Here is a 22,136-nt window from a genome sequence, read left to right on the forward strand (position 1 = left end):
AAGTTCAGCTTTCAGACAGGTATTAACATTCCAGATTCATCTTCCAGTTCACATATACACTCACTTGGTTTATTCATCAAATATTTACTGAGCACCTGTGATGGGCCAGATGCCGTTTAGGCAGTGAGGATACAGCAGTGAAAAAGACAAGTCCAGTTCATAGGAGCCTACAGTCCAGTGAGGGAGATGGACGATACATGAATAATCTCACCACTGGTTAATTAGTTACAGTTGAGATGCAAGCTAGACAGACAGCACATTAGAAAAGCACAAGATGAGGGACCCACCCTTGCCTGTGGAGCCAGGGCAGGCTTCTCTGAGGAAGTGACTTGGATGCTGAGATGCAGAGGTTGAGAAGGGGTGACCAGGTCTGAGGGGAGGGAAGTGAGTACCAGACCGAGGGACTCTCTGGCTGTTAGGAGCTGGAGTGTTCACGGACTGATAGGCCCAAGCTACCCACCTTCTGACCCAGAGTTTTACTTACATGAATCTGGTCTTTATGCTGGTGCCAGAATGATCTAAAATACACATATTCCCACTTCAGCTCTCTGATAACAATCCCTCAAAACTCCTTTCTCTGGCTGGATCAAGTCCCAGCACCTTGGCTGGGAATTCAAGGCCTGATATAGTTTGGATATTTGTGCCCATCCATATCTCGTGTTGAATTGTAATCTCCAGTGCTGGAGGTGGGGCCTGGTGGGAGGTGTTGGATCATGGGGGCGGATCCTTCATGGCTTGGTGCTGCCTTCATGACAGTGAGTTCTCACGAGATCTAGTTACTTAAAAGTGTGTGGCACCTCTGCTCTCACTCTCTCCCTCTCTCGCTCCTGTTTTCGCCATGTGAGACGCCTCGCTCCCCCTTTGCTTTTCACCACCATTGGAAGCTTCCTGAGGCATCCCCAGAAGCAGATGCTGCCGTGCTTCCTGTACAGCCTGCAGAACTGTGAGCCAATAAAACCCCTTTTCTTATAAATTACCCAGTCTCAGGTATTTCTTCATAGCAATGCAAGAATATCGTAACATAAAGCCCTTTCTTGTCTCACCTCTTCTATGTGGGATGATATATATCTCATACTCTAGCCATGTCCAACTAGGTGGAGTTTCGGCAATATCTTCTTTCAATGAGTCCATGTCCTGTCATAAGCTATTCATGCTGTCTGTCTGTCCACTTATCCATCCATCTATCCATCCATCCATGCATCCATTCCTGAGGAGGAGGGAGCTATTCTACTTATTATTTGATACAGAACTCAGATGTTACTTCTTCCACCATTCACCAGGTGGAGTTAGTTGACCCCTGATCTCTACTCCCATAGTACTATATTTTTAGTATAGCCAAGGCTAACTATGGACATACAGGCACCTGGGGCAGTATTTATCTAAGACCAGATTGTGCTGCACTATTACAAAATTAGCCCTAAAATCTCAATGGTTGAACACAACAAAAACTTGTTTCTTTTTTTAAACAACTATACTAGATAAACAACTACACTAGATAAAATTCATGTATCATAAAAGTCACCCATTTAAATTGTATGATCCAATGGCTTTTAGTGTATTCACAGAGTTGTACACCCATCACCACTATCTAATTTTAGACCATTTTTATCACCCCAAAAAGACACCTCTGTACTGGTTAACAGTCACTCCCTATTACCTCTGCCAGCATAGCCCTAGACAACCACTAATCTACGTTCTGTCTCTGTCCTTGCCTATTGTGGACATTTCATATAATTGAAATTATAGAATATGTGGCCTTTTGTGTCTGGCTTCTTTTGCTGAGTATAATGTTCTCAAGGTTCATTTATGTTGTAGCACGTATCAGTAGTTCTTTCCCTTTTATTGCTGGATAATACCCATTGTATAGATATACAATATTTTGTTTATTTATCAATTGATGGATATTTGGGTTGTTTCACTTTGGGGCTATTATAAAAAAATTTATTTCTTGAGTGGTTGAAGTACACTGAGACCCCATCCAACACCCCAGGGCAGCTGTCTCCACGTGCTGACACTCAGGGCTCCCAGGCGGCTTCAGTTTTGTGGCTCTACCATCTCAGCCTCTGCCTTCACCACAGCAGGAGAAGAGAGAAGCAACAGGAACCCACATTGCTCTTGGATGCTTAGGCCTGGAAGTGAAATGTGTCACCTCTGCTTACTGCTGGCTAGATGGTCACATAGCCCTAAATAAGTGCAAGAGGGCTGGGCAGTGTACCCTTCCTATGTGCTGAGAGAGAGGAAAAGGAGAAACGAACATGAGTGAGCACAAGTATTGATAATTATCCCAGGCAGGCTAATGATTTGGCATCCTTTCAACCCACTCTTCTTCAAATGTTTGTTAATAGAGTATTTGGAGAAGAGGCCAAAAATTGTTGGGTGTTAAGAACAAAAATAAATAGGACTCTTGGCACTCTTGGCAGTATTTAGTCTTTCTGTTGTCCAATCAAAACACCTCTATATTAAAACTTGTATCTCCATTCAGCAAACAAAAGGCCTGCAGTTAATCTGAATGTTCCTTCCTAAAAGATGAGTTTTAGGGTCAGGAGCAGTGGCTCACACCTCTAGTCCCAGCACTTTGGGAAGCTGAGGCGACTATATCACTTGAGCCCAGCGTTCAAAACCAGCCTGGCCAACATGGTGAAACCCCATCTCTACAAAAAATACAAAACCTAGCCAGGCATGATGGCACACGCTTGTAGTCCCAGCTACTTGGGAAGCTGAGAGGGGAGGATTAATTGAGCCCAGGAGATTGAGGCAGCAGTGAGCCACGGTAGTGCCAATACACTCCAGGCTGGGTGACAGAGCAAGAATGTGTCTCAAAAAAGAAGAGATTAATTTTAGAGTTCCATAAATGTTGGACCATGCTTCTTAGATGTTTTATCACCTACCTAAGTTCCTCAAAGAATTATTCCCTACCATGTGCAGCATTCTCCTCAGAAGGAACTCCAGGGATGGTGTAGTACAGATAGCTAGCTGCCTACCCAACATTTATTCTCCTTTTCTATTTTATTGCTAATTTTAATTTAAAACTTTAGATATAATTTAAAACTTTAGAGATGGGATCTTGCTATACTGTCCAGGCTGGACTCAAACTCCTGTGCTCAAGTGATCTTCCCACCTCAGCCTCCTAAGTAGCTGGGACCATAGGTATGTACCACCACACCTCGCCTTTCCTTTTCTTCTTTCTGAAGGTAGTACAGTACTAATAGCTAGCTGATTGCTCAGTAACCATTCTCCTTCTTTTTCCTTAATACCAGGACTCTAGTTTTGGTGGAAAGTAACAATATACCCACATGAAAAACTTTATTTCTTAGTCTTCCCTGAAGATAAGTGGCCAAATGACAGTACCTGATTGGGGCTTCCAGGAAAGATCTCTAAATGGCATTGACTATGCAGAGTCATCTCTTGTAATCTTGCTCATTCCTACTACTTGGAATATAGACGTGATGGCTAGCAGTACAGCGTCAATCTTGTCACCATGAGGTGATTCTGAGAATGGAAGCCATGAGGTCAGCAAGACTGCCTGATGATGGAGCTATCACATCTGCCCTGAACTACTCACTTCCAGACTTCTTTTATGTAAGAGAAAGAGAAGAAAAATAAAAATGTGTTTAAGGCACCGCAGTTGGGTCTCTGATGCAACTGGTGTTATAGACAGTCCTCATCTTCAGGATCATGGCAGAGGGAAAAAGAGAAGGGAAAGTAAAGATAAAGGATGGCAAGAATGGACAGGGACAAGACAAGGACCTGCATCCCAGGAACATGAAGGAAGAGTTGGACTGTGAAGGAGAGGGGAAGGGGGTAGGTAAAGATGGTGAATGAAGGCAGGTTAGTGGTTTGGGTGCTGATTCAGAATCAGATAGTGGTGAGTTTAACTCCTGGCTTCACCCATAACTAGCTTCATGTCCTCAGGCACATAGCAGGTGTTCAATACAATATAATAATAACAACAGCAAAGAGGTATGTAACATGTTTGATGCATCAGGGATTGTTCAAAGTGTTTTTCATATATTAACTCATTGAATCTGCACAACCCTATAAGTACTCTTATCCCCATTTTCTTTCTTTCTTTCTTTCTTTCTTTCTTTCTTTCTTTCTTTCTTTCTTTCTTTCTTTCTTTCTTTCTTTCTTTCTTTCTTTCTTTCCTTCCTTCCTTCCTTCCTTCCTTCCTTCCTTCCTTCCTTCCTTTTCCTTCTTTCTTTCTTCTTTTCTTTCTTTCTTTCTTTCTTTCTTTCTTTCTTTCTTTCTTTCTTTCTTTCTTTCTTTCTTTCTTTCTTTCTTTCTTCTTTCCTTTCTTTCTTTCTTTTTTTTCTTTCTTTCTTTCTTTCTTTCTTTCTATTATACTTTAAGTTCTAGGGTACATGTGCACAACGTGCAGGTTTGTTACATATGTATACATGTGCCATGTTGGTGTGCTGCACCCATCAACTCGTCAGCACCCATCAACTCATCATTTACATCAGTTATAACTCCCAGTGCCATCCCTCCCCCCTCCCCTCTCCCTATAATAGGCCCTGGTGTGTGATGTTCCCCTTCCCATGTCCAAGTGTCTTATCCCCATTTTCTAAATATCAAACTGTGATACAGAGACTTTAGGTAACTTGACCAAGGTCACAGCTAGTAAGTGTCAGAGCCATGATACAACTATCTGTATTTGAAGCGACATACTATTATAAACTTGGCAAACGGATTGGGAACTCAAAGTTTGCTCATAAATCCACTTGCTTTAAGTCCATAGTGACACCATACATGTGACTGCTTTGATCGACAGAGAACAGAGTTGTGACCTTCTGCCCTGGCTTGTTGTTTGCCTGAATTCATCATAATGCAATAATAATGCAAAATAATGGAGATTGACATTTCAAAAATTGTTGAGCTTCTGTTTCATGACAATTACTATTACTGTGATTGAGCACATACTCAGCATTGAATAGCATGTGAGAAGCTTGGACATAGGCTGGTATGTAAATTATTCAATTAGTCCTATGAGATGAGTAATAATGTTTTCATTGAACAGATGAAGGGTTTGAGGCCCAGAAAGTTGACACAACTTGCTGAAGGTATCATGGGTAGTAAGTGGTAGAATCAGAATCAGACTTTGGTGTAAATGAAGATAAAGCTGGAGCTCTTTCCACTGAGTAACACCTTGCTGAGGGTGGCAAGAAGGAAGGGCTGGGCAGAGAATGTGGGGATGAAGGACAGAGAATGGAGGAGGCAGGAGGGACACGGAGAGGGATGGGCAGTCAGTACCAGCTTAATACACCTGACTCAATAGGGCTTGAAATGTGGGAACTGGGCCTTTTGTGCTTGTGCTTAATTAATTTTCCTAGCCTCTCTATCAACTTAATGTTGAAATTTCATTTAGAAGCCTCCTGATAGTTAAGAGCAAATTGGTATCCTCCATCAGGGGATGGAGTCTGGATACCTGCATTCTTTGTTGAGTGTTGTCAATAATTTGCAGGCGCCTTGGAAAAGTCATTTGACATATGAGCCTTACCTTCTCCTAATACGAGGGCAAGATTGTACAGAGGGCAAGGAGTTGGGAGAATCAAATGAGGCTGTATATTTCATTTCTGAGTATTATTTATTAGTATTTAATTACATATAGCACTTACAAACACAATACTTGTCAATGGTGGAAAAATTAGACTGGGCACAGTGACTCACACCTCTAATCCTAGCTCTTTAGGAGGCCAAGGCATGAGGATCACTTGAGGACAGGAGTTCGAGGCTGCAGTGAGCTATGATCTATGATTCTGTGATCATGTTACTACACTCCAGTCTAGACAACAGATGAGACCCTGTCTCTAAAAAAAAATAAATAAATGATTTTTTAAGTGGAAAAATTTGGGATGTGGTGGTTTACGCCTATAATCCCAGCATTTTTGGGAGGCCAAGTCAGGAGGATCACCTGAGGCCAGGAGTTCCAGACCAGCCTGGGCAAGATAGTGAGACCCTATCTCAAAAAAAAAAAAAAAAAAATTTAACTGGGTGTGGTGGCTCATGTCTCTAGTCCTAGCTACTTGGGAGGCTGAGGTGAGAGGATCGCTTGAGGTCAAGAGTTAGAGACTGCAGAGAGCTATGATTGTGCCATTGCACTCCAGCCTGGGTGACAGAGCAAGACTCTGTCTCTAACAACAAAAATAAAGTAGAAAAATGAGAAGATACAGAGAAACAAGAAAAGTAATGTAAATATTCTTTGTGCTAGGCATAGTTGACCGGCTAACCCAATGCCAACCAGCCCCTGGTTTTCCCAGCCTACCTTGCAGCTGGGGTGACCATGTGACCTAGCGTTGGCCAGTAAGATAAAAATGTAAGGCCTTTGCTTTTCTAGTTCAAAGGAACAGATGGGATTGGTGCCATCCCTTCCCCCTTGAATGTGAGATTTAACATGTTGAGTGGCAACCATCTTGAGACCTCGGGGAAAGACCAAGGGAACTGCAAAGATGCTGGCCCTGACAATGCTGCGTTGCTGAACCAATACCAGCAGCTGCTTACCTCCTGACTTATTGTGCCAGAAGAACAAACCCTTGTTATTTTAAGCCACTGTTAGTTGAGTTCTCTGTAATTTCTACCATAACTGTTACCTTAATATACTCCCAGCATCCCAAGATCATAATTGCTAACACCTCATCATGTATCTTTTCAGATCTTTTCCATTGTACAGGCAGAAGGAAAATATTTTGAATTATTAAGAGGTTATTTCCTTCTAACACATGTTACCTTGAATCTTTTGTGTTTTACACCCACCATTCAGGCCTTTTACAGGTACTGCCCATAAGGACAATAAAGAGTATAGAAAAACAAAAGGCCAAATTCTTAGTTACTCATAAAATGACTTGAAAACCTATAGTATGGGCATAAGTTTGGAAGCCAAAGTACTGTTTATTCACAAAAGCCAGGATTTTTTTTTGACAGAAATTGTTTATCTCCAGATTTGCAACAGCCTGACTTGGTACATAAAAGAGCAAATGTGGAAGACTTAGAGCACAGCGTTTGTAAGATAAACCCCAGAATGAAAAAGAAAGAAAAAAAAAGAGAGAGAGAGAGACGAGTAGGAATGTCTGGAGAGGGAAGGCAGAATGAGACAGATGAGACCACAGCTGACACATTGCTTAGGTTCTGAAAAGGGGCTCTGAGCTCTGCCTCACACCTGAGAGTGGGAGTGGACACTGGGAGTCCTAAGCAGGTTTAGCGAGAATGCAAAAGCAGAAGGAACTTGAACCTTTCTTCCTAGGATGCAAGTTCATTAAAGTTGCTCCGTGTCAAATCTGATACATTGAAGGGCAAAGTAGCCATTGTCTGGGCAAGGCTAAAGGCATGCTTTCCGACGTGGAAAAGCATCTAAAAATTTCTCAGGGACCCCTACGGTGGATACCAAACGAGCTGAGAATAAATTGTGACAAGGTAAATCAGGAGTGCATAGACATCTCAACTGGCAGCCGGGACAGGACCACAGACATTAGCAGCAGATGCCAGTGCTTCATGGTGGGGACCAGGTAAGATAATGTGTAGAGGCCAGAGAGGAACAGGCAGTAGCACAGGGACCAGATGCTGCTGCTCTGGATTCTAGGATGATGCATCTGTCCACCGAAGAACTAAAATCACCCAGAGAAGGATCAGAAAATGGGAGGATTTTGAACTGATCATTTATTGATTGATTGTTTTGAGACAGGGTCTTGCTCTGTTGCCCAGGCTGGAGTGCAGTGGCACGACCTCAGCTCACTGCAGCCTCAACCTCCTGGGTTCAAGCGATCCTCCCATCTCAGCCTCCCAAGTAGCTGGGACTGCAGGTGCGCACTACCGTGCCTGGCTAATTTTTGTATATTTTTTGTTAGAGATGGGGTTTCACCATGTTGCCCAAGCTGGTCTCGAACTTCTGAGTTCAAGCAATCCACCTGGCCTCCCAAAATGCTAGGATTACAGGCGTGTGCCACCATGCCTGGCCTGAATTGATCACTTTAAATCAGGGAATATCTCAATTACTTTGAGCTGCAAATTTGTTTTCTACAATCATCAGGAATGTGATATCGTAGCCTAAGATAAGTTCAGTTTAAATTAATAAATAAAGCTATTTTCTGGACACCCAAGTATGCATTCTGTGTATTTTACCCAACTACCATGCATGCTTACATTGATAACATATACGCAATTTTCCCAATATGGAAAAATGGTGTACATACTCTTTTATAAATTTATGTTCCCTCAAAATATTGTGAGCATCTTTCTATGTTTACAAATATTAATTTTAATACAGATTGAGTATCCCTTATACCAAATGCCTGGGACCAAACATGTTTTGGATTTTTAATTTTTTTTTTCAGATTTTGGAATATTTGCATTACACCTACCAGCTGAGCATCCCAAATCCAAAAATCCAAGTCCATAAGGCTCCAGTGAGCATTTCCTTTCAGTGTCATGTCAGTGCTCAGAATATTTAGGATTTTGGAGCATTTCAGATTTTGGGTTTTCTGACTTGTGATGCTCAACCTGTAGTGATTCTTCAACTTTCTTGAAACCCCTTTGAGAGTCTGATAAACTTTATATTCTCAGAAAAAGGCACATATACATACACCCACAGAAAAATGTCTGTAGGTACATGTTTAAGAACGCAAGTTTGAGAAGTGCTTGTCGGCAATGCAGTTTTCAATAACTGAATAGTATACAATATATGGCCACCCTACAATTTATTTCATCAACCTCCTATTGTGCACATTTAGACTGTTTCTAGTTTTTCCCTATTATAGGTGATCTCTATGATACATTTCTCAAACTAGAATTGTTAATTATATTAGAATGTTTGCACTGTAGGTAACAGGATGCTCAAGTAACAGTGGTTTATATTTCTCACATAAAAGATTCAGAAGAAGCAGTGCAGTGCAGACTCAATAATACCATTGAGAATCCATACTTTTGCTGTCTTTCTGCTCTGCTGTGCTTAGTTTTTTGTCTTGTCACCTCATGGCTACAAAATAGCTGCTGTAGCACCAGCTATCACATCCTTGCTCAAGGCAGGATGAAGTGGGGAAAGACAATATTTTTTATCAAGAAAGCAGATTTTTGCATAAGTCTCAATAGCCAGAACTAGGTCACGTCTTGAGGCAGCAAAAGTAAATATTTTTTTCATTTTTTTTTTTTTTTTTTTTGAGATGGAGTCTCAGTCTGTCACCCAGGCTGGAGTGCAGTGGCACAATCTTGGCTCACTGCAACCTCCGCCTCCAGGTCCAAGGGATTCTCCTGCCTTAGCCTCCCGAGTAGATGGGATGACAGGCACACGCCACCATGCCTGGCTAATTTTTTGTATTTTTAGTAGAGATGGGGAGATGGGGGTTTCACCATGTTGGTCAGGCTGGTTTCAAACTCCTGACCTCAAATGATCCGCCCACCTCGGCCTCCCAAAGTACTGGGGTTACAGGTATGAGCCACCACGCCCGGCCTTTTCCAGGCTATTTTAATAGAGGCAGTGAAGGGAAAAGCGTGCTGGTGGTGGGTTTTTGGTTAATCAGTCTGTTACACAGGGACCGACTTTCTAAACATTTTAAAGGAGTTTATCTGCAGAGGCAACGTACTTGAAAAGGCTTTAAAAACCAAAAAATTCTGTACAAATGTGAGGTATATAATTTCCTAGAAACAATGCTGTGTTTTCTCAGCAGATTGCATATGTAGTGTGACTGCTGATCCCCGTGCAACTGCCTTCCTAATTGGCCACCTCTGTTCAGAGGTGGTTAAAACACTCTTTTTACAAAAACAGCTTCTCCATACCCAGTGACCAAATTGCTGTTTAGACCCTGTTTTGACATTCCAGTCACCTCCTACGGGATGTCAGGGAAACAACATTAAGCACGGGGTCCAAAGACCTGAGTTTATTTCTTAGCTCTGCCACCTGACCCCAAGGAAGGCATTTATCTAGGCCTTGGATTCCTTACCTGTAGGATGTGAGTAGTAACTTCTACTTTACAGCATTGTTGGAGGGACAAGATGAGATTATGGATGAGAAAGTGCCAGGAAGTGAAATATAGATATTGGTTGTAGTTAACAGTCATTCTATTTTGTTCTTGAGGTTTTTGTTGTTGTTGTTTGTTTGTTTGTTTGTTTTGTTTTCAGAGACAGGTTCTTACTCTTGCCCAGGCTGGAGTACAGTGGTACAATCACAGCTCACTGCAGCCTCAAACTCCTGGGCTCAAGTGATACTCCCACCTCAGCCTCCCAAGTAGCTAAGACTGTAGGTAAGCACAGCCACACTTGGCTAATTTCTAAATTTTTTGTAGAGACAGGGTCTTACTATATTGCCCAGGCTGGTCTGGAACACTTGGCCTCAAGCAATCCTACTGCTTCAGCCTCCCAAAGTGTCGGGATTACAGACATGAGTCACCACCCTGGCCAGCAGTCGTTCTTTCTGGCCATTTTGGAACCTATTGAAACCAAGGTCAGGGCCTGTGATTTGCTGGTAAACTGATTCTCCACGGAGGAAAATGTGCCTTGATCTGTGGCATTTCGTGATAACCATGAGATAAATATTCTGACCATGGCTGATATCCAGCTACCAACAGTTTAACAACCAGTCATGACATTCTCAAATATTTAACACTTCACCTCGTTAGCTACTATAAGTCAGCTCTAGCACACCCAGAGCACAAAGTCAGCCACCTTCTACTGAAGTGTCCTCGCTGGGCCAGAATCAGCTTATTGGCTCATGTAACCAAGATATTCAGGACTAGTTCTGGCTTCATGCAAGCCTGAATCCAGGAGCCCACACAATGTAAGCAGGAAGTCGGCACGTTTTCTCCTCAAGGTGGCAAAATGGCCAGTAGCAGTTCCAGTTTAGCAACCCTGGTGTAAAAAAAGCACTTATTTCTCTCTCTCTTTCTTTCTTTCTTTCTTTTTTTTTTTTTGAGACAGAGTTTCCTTCTGTCACTGAGGCTGGAGTGCAGTGGCATGATCTCAGCTCACTGCAACCTCCGCCTCCTGGGTTCAAGCGATTCTTGTGCCTCAGCCTCCTGAGTAGCTAGGATTACAGGTGCATGTGACACCATGCCTGGCTAAATTTTTGTGTTTTTAGTGGAGACGGGGTTTCACCATGTTGACCAGGCTGGTCTGAAACTCCTGACCTCAGGTGATCTACCTGCCTTGGCCCCCCCAAAGTGCTGGGATTACAGGTGTGAGCCATTGTGTCTGGCCTTCGTTCTTCATAGTCCCAGTAAAGTTCCTACGAATCACTCAGATTGCCAGCTGCAGTCATGTGCTAATCTCTGAACCAACCATGGTAAACCAGTATGGTACAGGCAATGGCTGGGTCTGAGCCACGTGCTCATTCCTGGAGCTGGAGATGTGGCCCACACATCCAAACTACATAAGCCAAGAATGAATGAGAGTGGTTCCCAAAGGAAAAGTACAATTCTATTACCAGAAGAAGCGAGGATTGTGACAGTTAATTTTATGTGTCAACTTGTCTGGGCTAATGGATGCCTGGATATCTGGTAAAACATTATTTCTGGGTGTGTCTCTGAGGGTGTCAATGGAAGATATTATTTAAATTAGTAGACAGAGTAAGAAGATCACCCTCACCAATATGGGTGGGTGTCATCTAATTTATTGAGGACTTGAGTAGAACGAAAAGGCAGAGAAAGCGTGATTTTGCGCCCCCCTCCCCTGCCCCCGCTTGACTGAGCTAGCCATCTTCCGCAGCCTTGGGCATTGGTGCTCCTGGTTTTTGGCTTTCAGACTCAGACCAGGGTTTCCACCATTGGATCCCCACTCTCAGGCCCTCAGGCTTGGACTGAATTATGCCACCAGCTTTCTTGGTTCTCCAGCCTGGAGACAGCAGTTCATGGGACTTCTCAGCCTCTATAACTGCTTGAACCAATTCCTATAATAAATCTCCTTTTCTGTCTGTCTATCCATCCATCCATCCATCCATCCATCCATCCATCATCTATCTATCTATCTATCTATCTATCTATCTATCTATCTATCTATCTTATTGGTTCTGGTTCTGTAGAGGGCCCTGACTAATGCAGGGATCTGTTCTTTACAGATCAAAGCAGCAGATGTTCACTCCAACTCTGATGTGCTTCCCATTGTCCTAGGGAGGTGTGTCTGTCATGAACAATAGGAGCTCCAAATATAGCTCAAGCATCCCTTGGCTTCATCAGCAGGTGGTTCCCAAGGAGGTCATGTTCCCATTAATACACAGATATTCTTCATTGTGAAACACTGCTTTTCAAGGTGGCCCCTGGGCTAATTCTGAAGGTCCCTCCAGGGCACATCCACACAGCCTCACAAATCAGTCTGGGCTACTGCTTCCAACAAAACTGCTCAACCCATGCCCTGGTGTTCAATGCTATATTCTAGGGCCATGAGATGAAAAAGCCATGGGCCCTGCTCCCTGAAGCCCACAGTTGAGCTGGGAGATGAGACAGGTGGTAAATACTGTATATTGTACACTTACTATGTACCAGGCATTTTACAGGCCTTTTCTCCTTTAAACTTTTCAACCACCTTTTGAGGTATGGATTATGACCTGCACTGTACACATGATGGAACTGGTGGCTAAAAATACTGTCCAGGCTAGCTTGGCTGGGAAGTGGTGGAGCCAGGGTTCCATGATCAGCTCTTCTGATGTTCATTTGAGGACTCTAGTTCTCATCTCCCTCTCCACCTCCTGACCAGAGTCAAATCGAACTCAATTTGGTACTAAAACAGTGCTCCCCTCACAAGAGATGTTCCATTCAAGTCAATTGAGTCTAAGACTTGGTCTGTACCTGTTCCTCAGAGGGCCACTGGTCTCGAGGGGTCAAATTCATTGGCCTAGACCAGTGTTATGGGTTGAATTGAGTTCTCCCAAAATTCATATGTAGAAGTCCCAACCCCCATACTGCAGAATATGGCTCACGCCTGTAATCCCAGCACTTTGGGTGGCCGAGGCAGGTGGATCACAAGGTCAGGAGTTCGAGACCAGACTGATCAACATAGTGAAACCCTATCTCTACTAAAAATACAAAAATTAGCCAGGCATGGTGGCACGCGCCTGTAATCCCAACTACTCCGGAGGCTGAGGCAGGAGAATCACTTGAACCCGGGAGGCAGAGGTTGCAGTGAGCTGTCATGCCACTGCATTCCAGTCTGGGTGACAGAGCGAGACTCCGTCTCAAAAAAAAAAAAAAAAAAAAAGAATGAGACTGTTTGGAGATGGGGCCTGTAAATAGGTAACTAAGTTAAAATGAGGACATTAGGGGTGGACCCTAATTCGCTGGGACTGGTGTCCTAATAAGAAGAGAAAGTCTGGACACAGACACACAGAGGGAAGACCACGTGGAGACCAGGAGAAGATGGCCATCTACAAGCCGAGGAGAGAGACTTCACAAGGAAACAACCCCGCTGAACTTGATCTTGGACTTTTTGTCTCCAAAACTGAGATAGTAAATGTCTACCGTTCAAGCCACTCAGGCTGTGGTTCTTTGTTATGGCAGCCTAGCAAACAAATACAGCCAGGAAGTATTGGGAAGAATGGAAAGAAGAATGTCTTTGTTGATTTTGTTTTCTTTTTTATAGAGACTGGGTCTCCCTATGTTGCTTAGGCTGGTCTCAAACTCCTGGGCTCAAGCAATCCACCCACCTTGGCCTCCCAAAGTGCTGGGATTGCAGGCGTGAGCCACTACGGCTGGCCTGTTCATTTTTTAAAAGTTGAGGCATTTGAGGCCAGCCTGGGCAGCATAACAAGAGCTTGTCTCTACAAACAATTAAAACATTAGCTGGATGTGGTGGGGCAGGCCTGTGGTCCTAGCTTCTCTGGCGGCTGAGGCAAGAGGATGGCTTGAGCCTGGGAGGGTGAAGCTGCAGTGAGCCGAGGTCACACCACTGCACTCCAGCCTGAGTGACAGAGAGAGACTTTGTCTCAAAAATAAATAAATAAATAAATAAATAAATAAATAAATAAACAAACAATTGAATAGGTAACACACATACATTCAAAAGGCATAAAGCCTCCGTTCTGCCTATGCTCTACCCCCACTCAGAGTCCCTCCTGGGAAGCAAATGGTTACCAGTCTCTCATGTTTTCTTTCAGAGATATTTATTCTTTCTCTCTTCACAAACGCACATGTATGCTTAAATTATTTTTTCTCAACCCATACACACAGTTTAGCACCTCGTTTTTTCGTTTAATAAAACATCCTGAAGATCCTGCAAGAATGACTTTAACGAAGCAGGTCTGGAAAGTCGGAGAAAGAAATACCCTGGTGAATCACCAGCACGACTGAAAAATACAAGCAATGCATTAAGACTACAGCCAGCCTGCTCAGGTTTTCCAGCCTGCTGCATTCTGAGGAGCAGGGAGGAGAGATGTCAGAAGGAGGTGGATGGCACTGCTAAATCCTTAGCAGGCTGGCGAGGAGCCTGGGTCTCTCAGGAGGACAAACCTTTGGTTTCTCACTCCCTCCTTAGTGCTCCACTCTGCCCTCCTCTCCCCCACACACAAAGTAGGTCAGCGTGAGAGATGCTGCCTCCAGCGAGCAGGAGGGAGATGGTCCATGCTGAGTGGGAGGGCACGATTCGGGGCCCATATTGGGATGCCATCTGTAATTGTAGACTCTCAGAGCTGGAGGAGATCTTAAAGATCATCCTGTGTAATTCCCTCATTTTGCAGATGGAGAAGCTGAGCCCAGAGGGAAAAAAGAACTTTCCTAAGGTCACATAGCCAGGTGGACAGAGCAGGGACTAGGGCATGGGTGTCCTACCTTTTGGCCAGTGCTCCTTTTATGTCATCACAATGCCTCTGCTGGTTCTGAAATCTTTGTCAAGATGCCCAGCTTTTACTTTGCCTTCTTTGTCATCCCCTCCTCGATTACAGATAAGAGAACAGACCATGAAGTCAGACAGCCCGGGTTTCAGTACTGGTTCCACCCACTAGCCGTGTGATCGCTCACTAGCGGAGCTAGTGTGGGGAAGTTAATTAGCCTTTCAGTGCCTCAGTTTCCTCTTCTATAAAATGAAGAGTATGAGAATATCTACCCCTTAGAATTGTTGACAGGGCAGCCATGTTGCACAGGTCCAAGGACCAGCATTCACAGTACAGTCCATAATATAGACAATATATAGTGGTGCCCCCTGGAATTGTGCAGTGCACAGCTTGGGAGGCTGTACACAGTAGTTCTGGCTGAAAAGAGTTAAATGACATCATCCTTGTCAATTCATTTGCATACAAAGAGCTCAGTAAATGTTGGCTATTATTATCATCATTTTATTGTCATCACAAAGAACCAATTGTTTTGTCTTCAGAAGCAGCAAAGAATAGGAGAGGTGAGAATGAAAGTCCTATTTTCATGTTTCATTTGTCTAATTTAAGGTAATAAACATTCGGTACAGAAAACCTGGAAAATGTCTGTAAGAACAGACAACAAAAATCACAATCCCACCAACCAGAAATAATCTCTTTGACATATGGTATATGTTTTTCTAGACTTTTTTCTCTGCCTGCTTTTTTCACTTACTGATACATTGGAAACACTTTCGCATGTCAGCAAATTTTCTGGCCAGGCACGGTGGCTCATGCCTGTAATCCCAGCACTTTGGGAGGCTGACACAGGAGGGTTGCTTGAGCTCAGGAAGTTTGAGACCAGCCTGCGCAATATAGTGAGACCTCATCTCTACTAAAAACGAAAAAAATCAGCCTACTCTGGAGACTGAGGCTGGAGTATCACTTGAGCCCTGGAGGTAGAGGCTGCAGTAAGCTATGATGGTGCCACTACACTCCAGCCTGGGTGACAGTGCCAGACCCTGTCTCAAAAATTTTTTTTTCATTTACAACATCAGTTTCAATGAAAGGACTGCAGCATGGAGATTAAGAACATAGATGCTGTGTCCAGGTGGCCTAGTTTCAAATGTCAGCTCTTCTGTTTACCAGCTGTGTAATCTTGGGCACGATAGTTAACCTGTGTCTCAGTTTCCTCACCTATAAAGTGTGTCTATAATATTTACCCTGTAGGGTTGTTGTGATAATTAAATGGGTTAATATATGTAAAATTCCTAGAGAAGTACTTGGTAGAGTGACGGGTCATTGTTATTAGATTCATTTTTTGGCTATCCTACCATTGCTGAATATGGTCTCCTACTGTTGGCCTTTTAGGTCATTTAGTTTTCATGGCCATAAATAGTGTGGCCACAGATATTCTCAGCCATGTGTCTTTGGGCACATCCATGATTGTTTTGTAAAAACAAATTGCTAGAAATGGAATTTCTGGCTAATATAGGATATATGTGCCAAATTATTCAAAATTTGTGCCAATTTACATTCTGGCAACATTTGAAAGGACAGGAGAGTATCATGAGTCCCTGGGGTCTTGAGAAGCAGAACGGGGGCACAGTTTGTGACTAGGACATGTATTTTGTTGTTGGCGGATCCATGTAGTTCCCTGGAGATGATATTCACATCTTTGTCCTTTGTAGCCCAATACCTTGTTTCCCAAATTTCAATTGTTTGACTACTATCTTCATGGGTTTTTTTTTTGTATCCAAAAACCATCTATACCATAATATATTTAATATTTTAAAATACATCCGCTCTTTAAAAAAACATGAATACATTTACTTTAAAGGAACATTTTCAATTACTAGTAGAAATGGAAAACCAGAATCACCTACCATAAAAAGGAAGTAACTGTGAAAATAAATATAACACAAGCAAAATGTTATTAAATTGTAGCTAGACACTATTGCTCGGGAAGGCTCTGAGCTCCAGGCCATGGACTTTGCATTGTGAGAGAGAAAGAGAAGGGGATTAGTAAATGAGCAAGAGCTACAGGGGTGTTAAAGACTTACTAGCACCAAGCTGTCGCTTTCTCTTTGGTATAGTCGAAAGAATCAACAGAGAATTGAAGAGAGATTTAATTTTGTTTGATTTGTCTTTGCAGAGTAGGGGAGATGGGGTGGCAGAGGCATGTGATTTTATGTTGAAGGATCTGTGAATTTTCCTACCAAAATTGTCTTTATAACTATCATTTTCCTTACTTTTAGAAACATCAGCCAATATTGCCTCACTGAAAAACAGCCTCCTAGGTTTGAAAGAACTCTTTATGGCACAAGTTCATGTAATCATTCACAACAGCCTGATCAAGAAGGCGCTGTAGTTATCACCTCCATTTTACAGAGAAGAAAATGAAGGCATAATAGAGTTAACTAACATGCCCAAGGTTGGTACAGCTAATCAGTAGTAGAGCTGAGATTTGAAACTCGGGTATTCTAGCTCCAGAGTCCAAATGGCTCCTAATCTCCATATTACACTGTCAATGAGTGGGGCCATGACCAGTTATTGGCTGCATCCCTTATCCCTCACTCTCATAGCTATAAGGTATAGACAATGGGACTCTCCTTGGACTCCCTTAACCCTGCCTGATAATTGGTTTCTCACCTTGCCAGTTTGACTCTACTTTGACCTTGACCTTATTCTGTTACCTGGAATTGGTGACTCTGAGACTCTGAAACCCTCTGGTGGTACTGATGGCTGAAGGTCTTCTTGCACCAGGGATGCTTGGGTCTAGAGATACTGTATTTGCATGAGCCTTATGGGAGCTAGAGTGGAGGGGTAAGTGACTTTGCCAAGTGTTACAGAGTGAGTTACTGTCAAAGTTTGGACTAAAATCCAGATCTGCTGATTCCTCCTTGAGTGCCCTATTCACCACACCTTTGGCTTTCTTAAGTTACATGAACAGTTTACCTTCATAACCATTGTCTTGTTTATTTTTCCCTGCAATTTGGGAGATAGATAGGTATTGCTGTGAGTGCTTTATAAATGAGGACACTGAGGCTATGTTCAAGGTCATGTAGTTAATAAGTGGCAGAGCCTCTTGCATACATTAGAGGACATTCTATCAGAGAGCGGCATGATTAGGACTAGAACCCAGTCCTGTCTGGTTTCAGTCCAGATCTCTTCCCACAAAGTGCCCCAACATCCATTTTTGCCCTTTAGTGCCCTAGGTCCTGACGCTATCTCCCATTTTCTATTTTTTTTTTTTTTGAGACTAAGTCTCGCTCTGTTGCCCAGGCTGGAGTGCAGTGGCGAGATCTCGGTTCACTGCAAGCTCTGCCTACTGGGTTCAGGCCATTCTCCTGCCTCAGCCTCCCAAGTAGCTGGGACTATAGGCACCTGCCATGACGCCCAGCTAATTTTTGGTATTTTTAGTAGAGACGGGGTTTCACCATGTTAACCAGGAAGATCTCGATCTCCTGACCTTGTGATCTGCCTGCCTCGGCCTCCCAAAGTGCTGGGATTACAGGCATGAGCCACTGCGTCCAGCCTATCTCCCATCTTCTAAGATTTTAAACCTTACCTCTTTTCTAAAAGGGATGGAGGGAGTGGTGCCAAGTGAGTGACTCATACTAAAGTGTGAATGACTACCTCATCTCATGTTTCCCCATCTGGGTCTGCTTGCACTTAGAGAGATTGCTTTCTAGTGCAACCGAGGAATTCACTTCTGTATTAGTAATCTGTTGCTACACAACAAATCACCCCCAAAACTTAGTGGGTTGAAATAACAATAATCCATTTCTTATTATCCATTTATTATAATCTCACAGTTTCCATACGACTAATGCAGAAAGGGCAGAGAGAAGGCATGACTCTACTCCACAATGTCTCAGTCCTCAGCTGGGGGCAGGAATCACCTGAAGGTTCACTCACTCACACATTTCTGCCTCACCTCATTGGTTGAGGCAGTGCCAAACGTCCAGCCAGTTTAGAAGGGAAGGAACATAGGCCCCACCTCTTAACGGAGAGACGTTGATGTCATCCTATAAGAAGAACTTGAGGCTGGGCGCGGTGGCTCATGCCTGTAATCCCAGCACTTTGGGAGGCCAAGGCAGGCCGATCACAAGGTCAGGAGTTTGAAACCAGCCTGGGCAATATGGTGAAACCTCATCTCTACTAAAAATACAAAAATTAGCCCAGCATGGTGGTGGGCAGCTGTAATCCCAGGTACTCGGGAGGCTGAGGCAGGAGAATTGCTTGAACCCAGGAGACAGAGTTTGCAGAGAGCCGAAATCGCACCACTGCACTCCAGCCTGGGCAACAGAGCAAGGTCCCATCTTGAAACAAAACAAAAACCAAAAACAAAACAACAAACTTGTGAGATAGATATTTGTGCAGCTGTCTTCGGAAAATACAATCTGGCACAACTCTCTAAAGGTGGGATTTCATGCAAAAGTCATGAACAGATTTTTGGGCAGTGGGGGCTCCTCTTGGTGTGGCCCCGATGAGACCCCATTTGGGTTTGTTCTCCAGCTGCTGCATTCAGAATTCTGCTTTTCTCTGCATTTATGCTGCAGTTGTTTTGTAATCCATTTTTCTCAGAAGACTCAGACAGCCCTCTCTGCTGATAGGCAGGGGTGTGATCCTGCTGCCAAGAGGACCTGACATTGACAATAAACAGCAATAAAAGTGCCAGTCTGCTCCTGTGCCATCAGATGGAGCCCAGCCAGCCATGACTAGAAAGTTTCCTATTTTCAAGTAGGCCTTCCCTGTGCCCAAGAGGAGCCTAAAGAGAACGTGGGTCAGATCCTGGGTGAGGGAGTATGTGTGCTGCTTGTGGGAGATATCAAGATCTGTCCAGTAATCTAGAATTTCTCTATGGGGGCTTTATAAGCAGCAATCTGGCTGAAAGAAGGAATTAGAAGTTCCATTTGCATAACACTTGACATATGCTTGAGAAAGCATTTGTTGTTGGTTTCAAAGATCCAAGAGTGAAGGCTGACTTAGTTTGGATTTGACCAGAAGAGGACTCTGAGACAAAGACTTGGGGATGGGGAAGTGACATAAGCAAGGGAAGGCAGCCATAAAGGGTACAGCATCAAGCTAGCTACCACTGTGGGAGAGGGAAGCTTATCTCTCTGGAGAAACTACGGAAGTCAGTGTAAAGCCCTTGCCTCAGAGTTATCCTACCCAACCGTTGAAAAAGCTGGGGTATTCGTACTCCTGTTGCCATGAGGGATGTGCCTGTAAAGCGGGGTTAATCCCAGCCTGCTGTTCTAAGTAGAGCAGGCTCCCACAGCTTTGGAGAAAGCCCAGAGACCCAGAGACACACGTACTAGTATCAGGAAGGCGGAACACACCCAGTGGCAAGGAAGGTTGACAATGTGTGCTCCAGATGACAACTGTCTCAGTGTGCCTAGTACCAAGGGACTTCCTGGGATGTGGGACTTTCAGTTTTAAAACCAGGAATGTCCCAGACAGACCAAGATGAGGCAGTCATGCTAGCCATAAGGGCAAAGCAACATGGGGAACTAAAGCCCATCCGTCACCCAAACCTACTGTCTGAAAGGAAGGATCAAAAAAGGACTTATAAATGATAAAAGTGTTCCGGACTTAGATAGTGGTGATGGTTGCATGCTGTACAATTTTGTGAATATACTAAAAACTGCTGACTTATATACTTTAAAAGGATGAATTTTATGGCATGTGAATTATATCTCAATAAAAATGATTCACATAAAGACAGACATACAGATCAATGGAACAGAATTGGGAATCCAGAAATAAACCCTGATTTTTATGGTCCATCGATTTTGACATGTCATTGGATTTACAGTCCCCTGGTTAATCCAGGATGATCTTATCCTAAGTTCGTTAGCTTAATTCATCTGTGAAGACCTCTTTTTCAAATAAGATCACATTCATAGGTTCTGGGGGCTAGGACATGGACACATCTTTTTGGGGGCCACCATGCAATCCATTACAACTCCCGTTTTACAGGTAAGGAAACTGAGTCACTTGCTACGGCAGTACAACTAGTGATAGCAAGTAGAGATGTGAATCTAGGCAGTCTGTCTCTAAAGTCCATGTTCTTAACTACCCAGAAATGAAGGGACAAGACCACATACGATTTCTCCAGCTGATGGTAAAAGATGGACGGGCTCTTACTACAACCTGAAGGCCAACTCCTTAAATCTAGCCCTGCCTCCTTTCCTGAACTTACCTCCTTTGTCCAATTTCCCCTCAATTACTCTCTGTTCCATCAGGTGGCCTCTGGCCTGTAACATTTGTTTGAGAAGTGAGAAATGAGAATGGTTATGACAGTAGTGGATTTTTGTTTAGCAGGGGAGACTGATAGGTGAATCTTGAGACTGTAAAATCAGGCATGGCTCAATGAAAGAACATGGAATTGGAGTCCAATAGATCTTGGTTCACATTACGGCTCTGCTACTTACTTGCTCTGAGACCTCAGCCAAGTTACTTAATCCTTTTGAGCCTCTGTGTTCTCATTTCTTAAAAGAGAGAGAGAGAAGACCTATTTTGGGGTGCTGTTGCAGAGATTCAATGCTTTCAGTTCTACCATCGTGAGTTTTTCTGAATTCTTTACTCTGCTCACCAGTGTAGACAAGCCTGTAGGAAAACAAAATGATGGGGCTGAGCTGATAGATAATTTCTCTGAAGATAGCAACATCAGTTTGGGAGAAAATAGCTTATTTCAATGAGCCTCCATTAGCCAGAAGGAAGAATGTTTTGGCTGAATATCAAAATTCTCCCTTGCTCTTTCAGCATACACAGAGCAGCTTCTGGGTGGAATCCTGTATCACTGCAATCACCTGCCTGGCTTCCTGCCTCCAGCTCCTTCTCATACCCACAGCTGAGTTCCTTGTCACCCATCCCCTGCAGGCTCAAAGCCACCCCGACATCAGGCAGAATTTAAGGAGACCAAGGACAGAGGAGTACCATGGTTACCAATGAAATACCATTTCACGGCTTACATTTGTTGTTTATTTACTACACACCAGATATCATGTTAAGAGTTTTATATGCACATTCTCATTCACTCCTCCCCACAAACTTATAAGGTAGGTACTATTATTATTCTCATTTTCCTGATAATAAAGCCAAAACCCAAGAAAGTTATATAAATTGCCAAAGCCCCCTAAGCCATAGCTGAATGGATCAAGATTGGACAGCTGACCTGAGATAGATCACTCAGATTGTCTCTCCAAGAAATTTGGAATTGTTTGAGAGACAGATCGTCTCTGCTGGTCACTCGAAATAAAGACATAAACTTGGCAGCTGTGGGGTGGTTATTAATGGTATACACATACCAGAGAAGCCATTCTGTAGGTGTAGAGAGAAAGAATTAGGCAGATGGAGAAAGAAACAGAAAAAT

General features: G+C 43.4%; 1 protein-coding gene across 1 annotated transcript in view; it reads left to right on the top strand.

Annotated features, from left to right (window-relative positions):
• The window catches only part of TSEN2 (tRNA splicing endonuclease subunit 2), a 728,632-nt gene that overhangs the window by 158,093 nt on the left and 548,403 nt on the right, over positions 1–22,136 (top strand). The gene's annotated exons all lie outside the window — the stretch shown is intronic.

This window comes from Macaca thibetana, chromosome 2 (assembly GCF_024542745.1).
Source record: "Macaca thibetana thibetana isolate TM-01 chromosome 2, ASM2454274v1, whole genome shotgun sequence".
NCBI lineage: Eukaryota > Metazoa > Chordata > Mammalia > Primates > Cercopithecidae > Macaca > Macaca thibetana.